The sequence below is a fragment of the Orycteropus afer genome, unplaced genomic scaffold (genome assembly GCF_000298275.1).
Source record: "Orycteropus afer afer isolate SDZICR_OR568_19922 unplaced genomic scaffold, OryAfe1.0 scaffold00265, whole genome shotgun sequence".
In the NCBI taxonomy this organism is placed as follows: domain Eukaryota; kingdom Metazoa; phylum Chordata; class Mammalia; order Tubulidentata; family Orycteropodidae; genus Orycteropus; species Orycteropus afer.
In genome coordinates this window covers 4,953,443-4,967,959 of record NW_006921852.1, presented here as the reverse complement: position 1 = coordinate 4,967,959, position 14,517 = coordinate 4,953,443, and positions in this window count along the sequence as shown.

Here is a 14,517-nt window from a genome sequence, read left to right as displayed (position 1 = left end):
GGGTGGAGAGGTAAAGCTTGGAAGGTTTCAAGCAAGGAAGAAACATGATACAATTTGTATTTTACAAAGGTAACTTAAGGTGAAATAAAGAAAAAATTGGTATTAGAGTAAGATGGAACTCTGAAAGTCCATTTAGGAGTCCATTTCAAGATGCTAAATAAGACATAATGGGCAAAGGCAGTGAACAGAAAGACAAGTAAAGAGATCTAAGACATTTCAAGATAGCCTCAAACCACTCTGTTCTTGGTTGGATATAATTACTTAAGTACATGGAGGTGTCCCAGTGCTTCACATTCAGTGCACATTTATGAAAATAATTTATAAAGACATTCTGATGAAGTTAATCTTCAAATAGCTGCTAAAAGAAAGTTTACAGAGTAAAAACTGCCTCTATTTTAGCTACATACATAATAACAGCATCATCCTTATGAAAGTTCATCTACTGATAAGTGAAATCTGACATTTCCTTGGTGCTTTAATGAGGTGAAACAACTTCTTACTCAAATTGGCTATGTGTTTTGTTGTTTTTATCTTGTTTGTTCATTTTGTAACAACATAAGGAGCCATAATCTAGCAACCTTATCAAATATGTAAATCAAATATGTAAATTCAGCAAATTAAAGGTCAGCTCTGAGATATGCTATGTCTTTCTTATAAAAAAGGAAATGAGGAACACTTCTATGTGTAACTGAGAATTACTATTCTGATATGACTAGAGGAGTAATTTTAGTGTCAATAATAAATAACCATGAAGTATAAGTGTGTTTTTGCTCTTTTTTAAATAAGAAAAATGTAAGCCAGTAGTAAAAGGTTAATGCAGTTAATATTTATGCCATTTACTTGAGTAACTTAACCAAAATATACTAGAATAACATTTTCTCCAATATTTTAAGATAATTATAGCAAAAAAAGAAAATTCACTGTCATCGGGTCAGATCTGACTCTTAGCGACCACTCCTTGGATTTCCAAGGCAGCATCATTATGGAAGTAGATTGCCCAATCTTCCTTCTGAGTTATATCAAGGACCTCAATTTCTATCTATTGTTATTGCAATATCTGTTACAAAATGCAAAGCTATTTGTCTCATTGTAATTGTAAAAAGAGAACAATTTGACCAAAGCAATATGACCAGTAAGAAGAGCAAACAACATATAGCATTGGCATAAAATCCTCAAAAGTGAATTTTCCTATTACTCTATGTATTCACTATGTATTATCAATATTTTGCTATTTTAATTATTTATTTTGACAATTTAAATATACATATTATCTTTTCAGTAACAATTATTTTTGGTTCTGGTAGCAGGAGAAACATGAGTTAATTAGTGTGCTGATACCATCAGAAGAGTCTTACCTATTCAAAATCAACTGGACAATGAGACTATATTTTAAGTAGATTTTAAGCATCACATAGTTTATTAGCAAATGATGGGGGAAAAAAAGTTTCAATATCACTAAGAAAAGCTAAATAAAGAGATATGCTTTATCATCAGGTAAAAAGTTCCTGATTGTAATACTTAACTTTGAAATATGCAACTCTGCAAGGCTAGTCCCATGAGGCCTGTGGCTGTCAGGATAAATGTGGGGCAGGTGAGAACTCCAGTCTTGTTTGAAAACAATCTCCATTACCCAAGCAAACCTTTTAATGCATTAGGACTATTTCATTCTCATGCTGATAATTTCCATTAAATGAGAATAGGTGAATACACTTTACTTCTGTTTTCCACACAAAATGGCTCCTTTTGCATTTGAGACTGTCTGTCTTGTCTGTTATCAGCTAGGCTTTCCTACATAACAAACCACCCACAAAAATAGTGTATTATAAGGCAAATATAGTATTATTTCTCACATTTTGATAGTTAAGTTTGTTGGTTCTGTTGGTTGGTTCTATCAGTCTGGACTAACTCAACTTTCTCTACTGGAACTTGATTGTCTGGATATTGCTACTCACTTCTCTATTGGTTGGTTTAATATCATCTGGGGTATTGTTTTTAGGTGACATTCAGTGTGTTCCAGTTCATAGTGACCATATATACAACACAACAAAACAAAACAGCACAATCCTACACCATCCTCACAATCTGTTACATTTGAGCCCATTGTTGCAGACACTGTGTTATTCCATCTCTTTGAGGGTCTTCCTCTTTTTTCTCTGACCCTATATGTTACCAAGCATGTCGGTCTCTAGGAACTAATACTTCCTGATAACATGTCTAAAGCACATTAAATAAAGTCTCATCATCCTCACTTTTAAAGAGTATCCTGACTATGCTTCTTCAAATACAGATTTGTACTCTGATACCCACGTCTATCGAGTTTATTTTGATTCATAGCAACCTTGCTCCATAGGGTTTCCAAGGCTGAAGATCTTTAAGGAAGCAGATTACCTCATCTTTCTCCCACAGGAGTAGCTGGTGGGTTTGAACCACTGACCTGTTGGTTAGGAACCCAATGTTTTAATCACAGTGCCACCAGAGTTACTTCTTCTTCTGATAGTTCATGGTTTATCCAATTTTCTTCACCTGCACCGTAATGCAAATGTAGCATTTCTTCTGCAGTCATCTTTATTTATTATCTGGCTTTTGCTTGCATATGAGACAATTGAAATTACCATGTCTTGAGACAGGCACAACTTAGTCCTCAAAGTGACATCTTTACTTTTTTAACACATTAAAGAAGTCTTTTGCTCCAGATTTGTTCAATGCAAATTATACTTTTTGATTTCTTGATTGCTGCTTACCTGGGCATTTATTGTGGATCCTTTAACAACTTCAATATTTTCTTCATTTATCACTATGTTGCTTATTGGACATTTTATGGGGATTTTTGTTTCATGCTGAGGTATAATCCAAACTGAAAGCCATAGCCTTGCATCTTCTTCAGTGAGAGTTTCAAGTCCCCTCAGCAAGCAAAGCTGTGTCATCTGCACATTACAGGTTATCAGAGTCTTCCTCTAATCCTGATACCAATTTCTTCTTCTTATAATCCTGCTTTTTGTATTATTTGCACATATACAGGTTGAATAAGTATAGCAAAAGGATACAACGCAGACACACACCTTTCCTGATCATAAACACCACCATATCCTTTGTTCATTTGGAACAACTATCCCTTGATCTATTTACAGGTTCCTCAGAAGCACAATTAAGCACTCTGTAATTTTCACTCTTCACAATGTTACCTATAATTTATTATGATCCACACAGTTGAATGAAAGCCTTTGAACAGTCTACAAAACACAGGTAAACATCTTTCTGGTATTCTTTGCTTCAGCAAGATTCATCTGACATCAGCAATGGTATCTCTTATTCTGCATCTTCTTCTGAATCCAGTTTGAAATCCTGGCAGTTTCCTATCAATACACTACTGGAACCATTGTGAATTATCTTCAGCAATATTTTACCTCTGCCATTATAAATGATATTGTTTGATTTCCACATTCTGTTGGATCACCTTTGTTAGAAGCGGGCACAAATATGGATCTATTCCAGTTGGTTGGCCAGGCATTTCTTGGCATATACAAATGAGCACTTCAATTATTGTTACAAACATGTAAATTGGTGTTCTATCAATTTCTGGAGGCTTGTTTTTCACCAATAACACCAGTGCATCTTATTCTTCTTCCTTCAATATCATCAGTTCTTGAGTATATGCTATCTCCTGAATTGGTTGAACACCAATCAATTCTTTTTGACACAGTGACTATGCATTCCTTCCATATTCTTTTGATGCTTCAATGATTTGATATTTTGCCCATGGAATGTTTAAATTGTCACTCGAGACTTGAATTATTTCTTCATATGTTGCAAGTTGAGAAATGCCAATGTTCTTCCCTTTTGGTTTTCTAACTCCAGATCTTCACTCATTTCATTATACTTTGTCTTCTTGAGATACCCTTTGAAATCATCTGTTAAGCTCTTTGGCTTCATCATTTCTTCTGTTATCTTTAGCTGCTCTCTGTTCAAAATCAACTAAAGAGCAAGTTTTAAAGTCTCTCTAACCTCCATTTTTGTCTTTTCTCAGCTTCCTCTCTTTTTAATGACCTTTTGCTCTCTTCCTATATTACATCAACCCAAAATTCATCTTTGCTCATTAGTGTTCAATCTATGGATTCTACTCTTGAGATGGTCTCTCAATTCAAGTGGGATGTACTAAAGGTTGTACTTTGGCTCCTGTGGACTTAATTTTCTTTACTTCAACTTGAATTTGCATGTGAGAAATTGATGACCTGTTTCATAGTCAGCCCCTGGCCTTGCTCTGATTGATGATATTGAACATCTCAATGTCTATTTCTGCAAATGCAATAAATTTTATTCCTGTATATAACATTCAATGAGGTCCATGCATATAGTCACCTTTTATTTTCCTGAGAAAATATATTTGCAGTGTATAAGTCATTGCTTTTGCAAAATTTATACCCAATGTCATTTCTATCACAAAGATCATATTTTCTAATTACTGAGTGAGTTTTGTTTCTAGCTATTGCATTCCAATCACCAGTAATAATCAATGTAACTTGATTACACATTTGATCAATTTCAGATTGCAGAACTTTGTAAAAATCTTTAATTTCTTTATCTTTGGCATTAGTGCTTGTGCAAAAAGGGCAAGGAGGCCACATCTCCTGACCTCCTCTAACCCCACAAGAGGAAGACAGAATCACCATCAATAGCCCAAGGCCTATTACTGCAAGGCCAGACATGCTGTCTCCCTCCAGCCCTTTCACCAATTTTTCCTCCCAAAGCACCCACCACCTGTCTCCTGGGTCTGATAATTCACTGCAGTGGCCACACAGAACTCACAGGTTATGGGGTTTATTAGGAAAGCACCAGGCTACAATTCAAGTTCAGGAAAAATGCTCAGTCTCTCTCCCAGCCCACAGTCTCTGTCCTAACAGTCTCTCACAGTCTCTTTCCCAACAGTGAGTGTCCCTCAGTGTCTCACTCAGCAAAGCATGCTTCTTGCGTCTCTTTCCCAGCAGCGCATGTCTCTTGCAGGAGCATATGTCTCTTTCAGCAGTATGTCCTTCCCAGCCAGCAGTCAGAGAGAGACTTCTTCTGCCTCTAGGAGCCTGGCAGAGTGGGCTAAACTAACCAATCATAACATCAGAATTCTAAGCACCTGAGAAAGAGCAGGAACCTCCCAGAACATTGCTTTGTGTTGCATCCAACAGAAATACCCCAGGTGGATAACTTTTACAATCAGGAGCTCCTCAGTTGCTCACAGCAAATTCCACTACAGACTTTACAGAGACTTATGGCTAGAAAAACTACACTAAGTAATTTACTACACCACAACTTGGTACCTGTGTTAGACTTGTTGTTGTTTTTTGCTATTGAGTCAGACCCGACTCATAGTGACCCCTCCTTGGGTTTTGAGGCGGTATCACTACAGAAGTAGATTGTCTAACCTTCCTTCTGAGGAGTGGCTAGTGGGTTTGAACCACCAGCCTTCTGGTTAGCAGTCAAATTCCTTAGGCACTACGCTACCAGAGTGTTAGACTAGAACTGGGGAAAGCACTACAACATGGGTTCAGGGATACACTGAGAGACACACCTGAGCTAAGACTCCATCAATAATTTGACCTCCATATTCCCCTACTCTGACTAGTAGGCCACAATGATGCTTTAGGTCACCAGGAGTTAGTGTCAGTTTGGAGCTAGTACCCAGTAAACCCCAAAAAGTCTGATTATTTCCTTTTCCACAGTGAATAGTCACTCTTGTAAAAGGCCTCAGATCTGTTTGGGGATGGGTGGAAGAAAGATTGACAGTACAAATTTTTGGCAATGTAGTAGAATCCTTCCTCAAGGGGACCCAGAGGTTGTGACTCTGTATCCTGGTGATTCAATCTAGACTGGTGTTCACGTGACCTAGAGTTCTTCTGTCTGTACAGATGAACTAAACATTTAGTAGGGTTCTCATGTATTTCACTCCTAGGAATACCATGCCTAACTGGCCAATGTCATGACTCCACATGAGTCAGAGTGTTCTGATTACTGCTTTGATTCTGCTCTCCATTATGGTAACCACACCCACCTTGTCTTTGTTGATTAAATGCTGCCACTTGCCCCCTACCACCACAGAATCCAATCAGCCCCATTGCAGTTAAGTGTTTAATTCAATTAGGGCAGTTCCCACTGTCATATCCAGCTTGCATAAAATAACAATCACAGTAGTCTTCAAGGATGCTAGGGCTCCCTTCACAAATTTGTTCCTCACTGTAGTGGTGAAAGATGTGTCCTCTGGGCTCTCCATTTCTCAGTCTAGGGGTCTAATCTGATAAATCCATTGTAACATGTCAGTTTTCCTAAGCCTCTGGATACCTTCTTCTATATTATACAAAGAAAGGTCTGGTACTTCAGCTTGACTTAAAGTAGGCCAACACATAATCCATGCTTCAGTAAACTAATCAAATAAACAATTACATCCTTTCCTAACCTCTCGAGCTGAAACATTGAATGAATAATCTGTACTTAGTGGGCCTAAATAATAAACTTAGAGTGAATAATGCTACATTTCTTGCACCATTATCCCATACCTTCAATAGCCATTGCTACACATATTCTCCAGGTTTCTGTCTGTACATGTTAGCAAAATCAAGCAGGTGTTTTTGGATGAAGTGTCCTACTTCCTCAGTCACAGTTTGTATTTTGCCTTTTGGGGTTCACTTGGAATTAAACTTAGTTATAAGTCTAGTAACAATAATGGGTAGTTGGGGAAGTTCCTGAGAACATGCAGCAATGTCTTCCATGGTGTCTACCTCAGACAATGACCCAGCAGGAATAATTGGGTTAATCCCATCAAATAGAGGTAGAATGGAAATGGTTTTATAGTTATCCCTTCAGATGGGAGGGATGATGCTGGTGGCAGGAGGGATTCAACAGAATTTACAGGCTCCATATCATCATCTTCCTGACTTCCTATATGTCACCATTCCAGGTTTCAGGATCTCATTTTTTCCCAACCAATGCCCTTATTTTAACTTCAGACATCATTCTGGGTTGGCAATTCAATTGGCATTGTAATTCAGCCAATCCTACAATAAGACTCTGGGTTTGGTTTTCAGCAACATCAACTCTGTTACTAGATGAAATAAGACTCTTTCAGGGCACAACTAGAAATATTGAGGTTTTTATGAGGTTCTTGAGCTGTAACTCAGCACCCCTGAACACATCACACTCTTTCACCACTTTGTCTAGACTAAGTAAGACCAATCAACCAGCTTCCTTACACTCCTCATGCTGAGAAAATGGCAGAAAAGTATCAAACATGCGATCACCCAGAGCCTCACTTCTTAAAAATATTTGAGCTATTGGTGGTGTTATTTTGTGTACTAATGTTGCCACCTCATGCTACATGTTAGCAAGGCTCTCTTTACTAATGGAAGTAGAGTCACCAGTGCCTTTATGATTAATCAAATTGGAGAACCAAAACAAAGTCGAGGAGAACCAATTTAAGAAACCCATCCTTATGATTTTGTCTCTCTAGAACCATTTCTGGTACCAAATGTGTTAGGCTGAATTCTCTAGAGAAGCAAAACCACTAAAGCTTATATGTAGATAGAAAGACAGAGAAACAGAGAGAGAAATTTTCTTAGGAAAATGGCTCACACAGTTAAGAAGCTGGCAAGTCCCCAGGTTCCTGGATCAAATGTCAAACTGGAGGCTTTTTCCAACTCACGCAGCTACAAGGGCTGCTGAGCTCAAAGTTGGCATACATTATGCTGGTGTTGACTCCAGTGAATGATAAATCCAAGATCACCTGGCAGATTGGTGGATTGTTCACTCAAGGACTGTTGTAGGCAGCACAACAGGATCCAGATCAACAGAAGTTTCTTGAATTTTCCCAGAATGTCCATATATATATTGGAAGCAGCTCACACCCCTAGGGAAACTCCCTTTCAAGGGATTGACTGCTCAAAGCATATACATCTGATCTCATCATGGGAATAACCATATCACAATTGCTTAAACCACTGGGACTTGTGGTCCAGCCAAGTTAACACAAAAGCCCAACTATTACAGTACCCTAATTTCAATAATAGTCATATTAACTGATCTCTGTACATGTATGGATACTATGGTATCACTGACAGCATTATACTTCAGGATAGGTCTTCAAATGCTCTTTTTGATGATGAATGTGATGCCATTCATTTTAATTTGTCATTTCCAGAATAGTAGACCATATTATTCTCCAGTTAAAAATGGTTAATATAAGTTCAGCAGCTCACAAATGTCAAGGATATAGATCTTTATGCATTCCATTTCATTTTTGACAATTTGTAATTTTCCTAGATTCATACTTTGTACAACCCACATTAGATTATTAATGGATGTTTGCTAATGTTTCCTACCATTTTGGGTCTTGTAAGTTTTACTCCATGCCATTAAAATTGACTACACTGTGAGGAGGCAGACCTTCACTAATGATATTTTGAGTGGCTTCCAATCTGAGGGGCTCATTTTATAGTCCTATACCACACCATGTTCCACTATTACTCATAAGATTTTCACTGACTGATTTTTCAGAAATACATTGCTAAATCCTTCTTCCTAGTCTGTCTTAGTCTGGAAGTTGCACTGAAAGCTGTCCATAATGGGAAACTTCTAATATTTGGAATACTGAAATGAAAAACTAAATACAAGTATTGATTTTCTAATGGTTGGTCCAATGTCCATTGGGGTGGTGGACATAACTTGGTCATGTTCAAGTGTCTCTCATCATCGCTACTGTGGGCTTCTCCACTTGGAAAATGTGTTCCAAATGTAGCAAGAGTGAAAGACACAGGTAGTAGTGCTTTAAGAATGTCATCTTCTGCTTTGTTTCCTAATATTTCATTGATCAGTATAGGCCACAAGACTTCTCCGGAGTCAAAGTAGGAAAACACAGAGCAAGGGAATAGATAAAGGAGGAGAAAAACTTTGTATCCAGTTCCTTAAGTGACCACACTCTCTAACATGGGGGATAGAAATTTTTTTTGGTAAAATTGGTGTTAGGACCCTTGAAGGTTGAAAGCAAACATATGTTGCAACCAGCAAAAGACAAGAAAAATGTACTTTAGATATAATGGAAAATCTCAGACTAATCTCAGGTTTGGGGTTCTGTTATTTTTTATTTTATTTTATTTTATTTTTTGGTGTAAGGTTTAAGGAAATATGGTTTTGTTATATGATGGGACTACAACAAAGCACATGCAATACCTCTGCTTTTTGTATAGCAGTGGAAGTATTGGAGAAGGGCTAAATCTTTCTTTGGTAAAAAAGATAAATCATAGAAATATATTTTCTCCTTCAGTTTTGGCCAGCCGTGATTAACAGACTAATGTTAACCAAGTGTTACCAAGAAAAAGTAGGAATTTTCATTTTCAACATTGATATTTGGAGTGCAAATTATATTCAGATTCTGCAGTTTTCAGAATATATTTCAAAAACAACAACAATAACAACAACTAAAGGTATGTAATGATACATATGAAGCCAAATTGAAACCAAACTAACTCTGGCTTTTAGTTTTGTAATTCTTACTAACTTCTTTAGAAGAACAAGTTTTGTTGATAAATTATCAAAAAACCAGTGATTGCATTAAATGAATTAAATTTAATCAAGATTTCTCTCCTTAACTGAAAAGAACTAGGTAATTAAGAAATAAAATCATTTGGGCTTAGAATTTACCAATTGGAGATTTCTTCAAAATTGGGGAAGATTTTTGCATAATAATAATAATATTTTTTAATACAATAAGCAATCTGTTAGGGAGCTCTAGTGGTGTAGTGCCTAAGACATTTGACTACTAACCAGAAGGCTGGTGGTTCACATCCACCAGCCACTTCCTCAGAAGGAAGTTTGGGCAATCTACTTCCTCAGTGATACCTCCTCAGAAACCCAAGGAGGGGTTGCTAAGAGTCAGATATGACTCCATGGCAGTGAGTTTTTTCTTTTTTTTAAGTAATCTGTTACATATATGGATGTTATCAAACAATTAAAACTTTTAATAAATACTTTGTTCAAAAGATTTTGTGATAAAATAAATGGAATATACTCTTGTTCTGTGACAGACAAAATCATATGAAATTCAAATTTCAGTATCTATATAGGTTTTATTGGAACACAGTCACTCTCATTCCTTTAAGTATTGGCAATGTCTGCTTTTGTACTACAAGGGCATATTTGATAGCTGTAACAGAGATGGTATTGCCTCAAGGGCCCAACATATTTTCTATGTGGACACTTACAGAAAAAGTTTACTGGTCCCTGAAATAAATAAAAATTAGTTAATAATATCTTAGGTCTAATATGAAAATTGTTGTAAATTTACATATTTAAAATAAAAAAATAATTAAATTTAATTCTGAGCAATTATTGAAAAAAGTTACTTACAAAATATGAGAATATATTATCAACAAAAAGCTATATCCATTTAATAACATATCCAGTCTCCATATAATACGTCCAGTAAAATGTTTTAAAAAATACTCAAGTTATGTTAGCTGTTTTTGAAAAACGTGCTTATTGCTAATACTGTTTCACTCTGTACACTGCTAGTACTATTGTATGAAATCCCTGAAAAAAAAAAAATGGAATAATTATGTTCAATAAATAAGCTTTAACCCTATCTTGTCAGACTAACTATTGAATTTTACTTATTTGCAAATTACAAACTAATATATGAAATATCAGAGAGCTCTGGTGGTCCAGTGCCTAAAGCACTTGACTGCTAACCAGAAGGCTGGCAGTTCAAACCACCAGCCACTCCTTGGATGGAAGAGGGGGCAATCTACTTCCGTAGTGTTAGTGACACGGAAACCCAAGGAGAGGTCGTTAAAAGTACCATGGACTGCCTGCCATGATATTTTTAGCGACCAGGTCCGACTGGCCAGCACATAACAACAACAACAATCATTCAAATTGTATTGACTTAATCATGTTCTTTATATTTCAATATTTTTCAAGTACATATTTTATAAAGCAAATGTTATTAGAAAATAACATTAGAATTGATACAAACTTTTCTATCAAAATTAATTGACAGTTATTTCTCAGCTGCCTGAATGTTAATTGAATGTTGTTGTTGTTAGGTGGGAACTCTGGTGGCATAGTGCCTAAGGCATTTGACTGCTAACCAGAAGGCTGGCAGTTCAAACCCACAGCCACTCCTCGGAAGGAAGATGGAGCAATCTTTTTCTGTAGTGATACCACCTCGGAAACCCAAGGAGGGGTCGCTATGACTAGGATCCGCCTCGACAGGAATGGGTGGGTTGTTAGGTGCTGTTGAATCAGCTTCAACTCATAATGACCCTAAGTACAACAGAGCAAAACACTGCCAGGTGCTTCACCATCCTCTCAATTTTTTCTGTGCTTGAACCCATACTTGCAGCCTCTGTGTCTGTCCAACCTTGAGGGTTTTCTCCTTTTCCACTGGCCCTACTTTACCAAGCATGATATCCTTCTGTAGGGTCTGATCCCTACTGATAACGTGACCAAAGTATAAGTGACCGAGTCTAGCTATTCTTGCTGCTAAGGAACATTCCAGCATACTTCTTCCAAGACAGATTTGTTTATTCTTCTGGCAGTCCATGGCATTTTTAGTATTATTCATCCACACCACAATTCAAATGCATCAATTCCTCCTCAGTCTTTCTTAGTCACCGTCCAGTTTTCATATGTGTAGGAAGCTACTGATAATGCTATGGTGAAATTTAGTTTTCAAAGTAATATCTTTGCTTTTAATACTTTAATGAGGTCTTTTGCAGCAGATTTATCCACTGCAATACAACATCTGATTTTTTGACTACTGCTTCAGTTAGCGTTAGTTGTGGATTCCTGTAAAATGGACTCCCTGATGATTTCAATCTTTTCTCCATTTGTTTTGTTTCTTATTATTGGTCCAGTTGAGAAGATTTTTGTTTTCTTTACATAGAGGTATGAACTGTACTAAAAGTTTAATTTTTAAAATTGAATATTAGCTTTATCTTGTTTTGATATATATTTAAATATATATTTCAAGGTATTGTTTCAATATATAATGGATTCACAATCAACAACCATGGAAGCAGTAGTCAAAAAATCAATTGACATATTACATTGGGAAAATCTGCTGCAAAAGCACTATTTAAAGTGTTAAAGAACAAAGATGCCCTTTGAAAACTAAGGTAAACCTGACCCATGCCATGTTATTTTCAATAGGCTTATATGCATGTGAGAGCCAAACAATGAATAAGGAGGCCTCAAGAACAGTTGATGTTTCTGAAGTGTATTGCCAAAGAACATTGAATGTACCACAGACTACCAGAAGAATGGAAAAATTGATCCTAGAGACACTACAACTTCATTACTCCTTAGAATTAAGAATGACCAGACTTCTTTTCTCTGACTTTGGTCATGTTGTCAGAGGGACCAATCTCTGGAGAAGGATATCATGGATGGTAAAATAAAGGGTCAGCAAAAAAGCCGAAGACTCTTAGCAAGATGGATTGACACAGTGGTGAGAGGATGGGCTCAAACGTGGCAACAATTGTAAGAATGGTGCAGGACCAGGTATTGTTTTGTTCTGTTATACATAGGGTCTCTATGAGTTGGAACTGACTCAACTGCACCTAACAACATTATCTCAAATTATGTTAATGGATTATTTTATTTATATAGTTCTGGTATAGCAGAAATACAACAAATGAGTCAGTTTAACACACTGAAATTTATTTACAACAACAACAAAGTTTGTTGTTGTTGTTAGGTGCCATCGAGTCGGCCCTGACTCATAGCGACCCCTCCTTGGGTTTCCAAAGGAAGTAGATTGCCCAACCTTCCTTCTGAGGAGTGGCTGGTGGGTTTGAACCGCCAGCCTACTGGTTAGCAGTCAAGTACCTTAGGCACTACGTTACCAGAGCTCCTACAACAAAGTTTAAGAGGTTAGAATTCTGAATTCACGTAGACAGCTGTAGGGGAAAGTTTTCTTTCTCTGTTGACTCTGGCGGAAAGCCCTTGACTCTTTGAGTTTTTGCTCCTGGGTGACCTTAATGTGATTTGGCCTCTTTCTTCCCCCATTTCTGCTTGTTTCCTTTCTTGTTTAGTATCTTTTACAACTCAAAAGAGATTTATTCAAAACACTATACACTAATCCAGGCTCATTAACATATCAAAGACAACCCATTCTTAAATGGGATTAAAACCAAAGACATAGTTAGGATTTACATCATAATTTTAGGGACACAATGTAATTCATAACATGTATGAACTTCTACTTCTGAAAGAATTTGGACTAGTCATAGTAGATAACTTACAAAAAGAAAATTAGTAAAATTATGAGTTAAAAATCATTTGGATTTCTTGTTAAACTTGCAAGGGAGTACTAAAAATTATTCTTTTAACCACCATAAAAATCAAATCAACAAAAAGTAAAAACAAAAGGAAGCAAGAAAAAGGATATGTCTTGGGAGATAAGTAAGCTTAAAATCTGGTTTTTAAATAAATGTTTTATGTACAATCTTTGAGTTTCTATTTTTGTCATTTAAATGAATGTACAGCCAAATAATCAAGCTATTTATTATTTATATATCCCAAAGTAAAGGTATATTTACTTTGGGAGATTAATGGGAGTCATTCATGCACTTTAAGCTCATGGGGGTTTATAAGGTAGTTTTACAAAATAGATAACACAGATATTGCCACAAAATATTCAAGAAAATGGGGAAAAGTTGAAGCTGGTGTATTTTATTTTATTATTGATTCAGGTATGTTGGGTCACTCTGCTGTTTTCTTTGTGATGTTGGAATCACTGTGTGGAATGTGGACATGTGTTTCTGCTTGTCGTAAAGAGGTTTTAGAGTTCAAAGTGGGAGGTTTTATGGTAATTGGCTGAATATGGTTTCTTCTATTGAATGAGTGAAGTTTTTGGTGGAGAAAGGTGAGAGCAAAAGAAGGAAAGCTTGGTGTTGTTAGGGTTGGTTTCTAGGACTTTGCACAGGATATTACCGATGACATAGTTATTTATAAGACCTCAGCTCAATCTCAGGAAAGATTCCTGTTGTTAGGGAGTCGCCACTTCCTGACAGGCTCAGGCACACTCAAAGATCCCACTTCTGAGGCTCCTCGGCATCAAAAAGCCAATCCAAGGCAAATTCCTGGGACCGCACTCAGCCGCAGCTTCCTCTCTCTCTCCTTTCCCCATTTGCCTGCAGTACTGGCACACTCCCACCAGACCACTAATGGCTCGGGAGTTTGTCTGTGATACCGCCAAACTGTGGCGCCATAGATACGCATGATTTCTTCTATGTTGGAGTCAAGGAAAAGTATCATATTCCACCTTTCATATCGGAAGCCCACACAACCTTGATATAAAAACTGAAATAGAAATGTTGTTGTTGTTGTTGTGTGCCATCGAGTCAGATCTGACTCATAGTGACCCCTCCTTGGGTTTCTGAAGCAGTATCACTACGGAAGTAGATTGCCCCATCTTCCTTCCGAGGAGTGGCTGGTGGGTTTGAACCACCAACCTTCTGGTTAGCAGTCAAGTGCCTT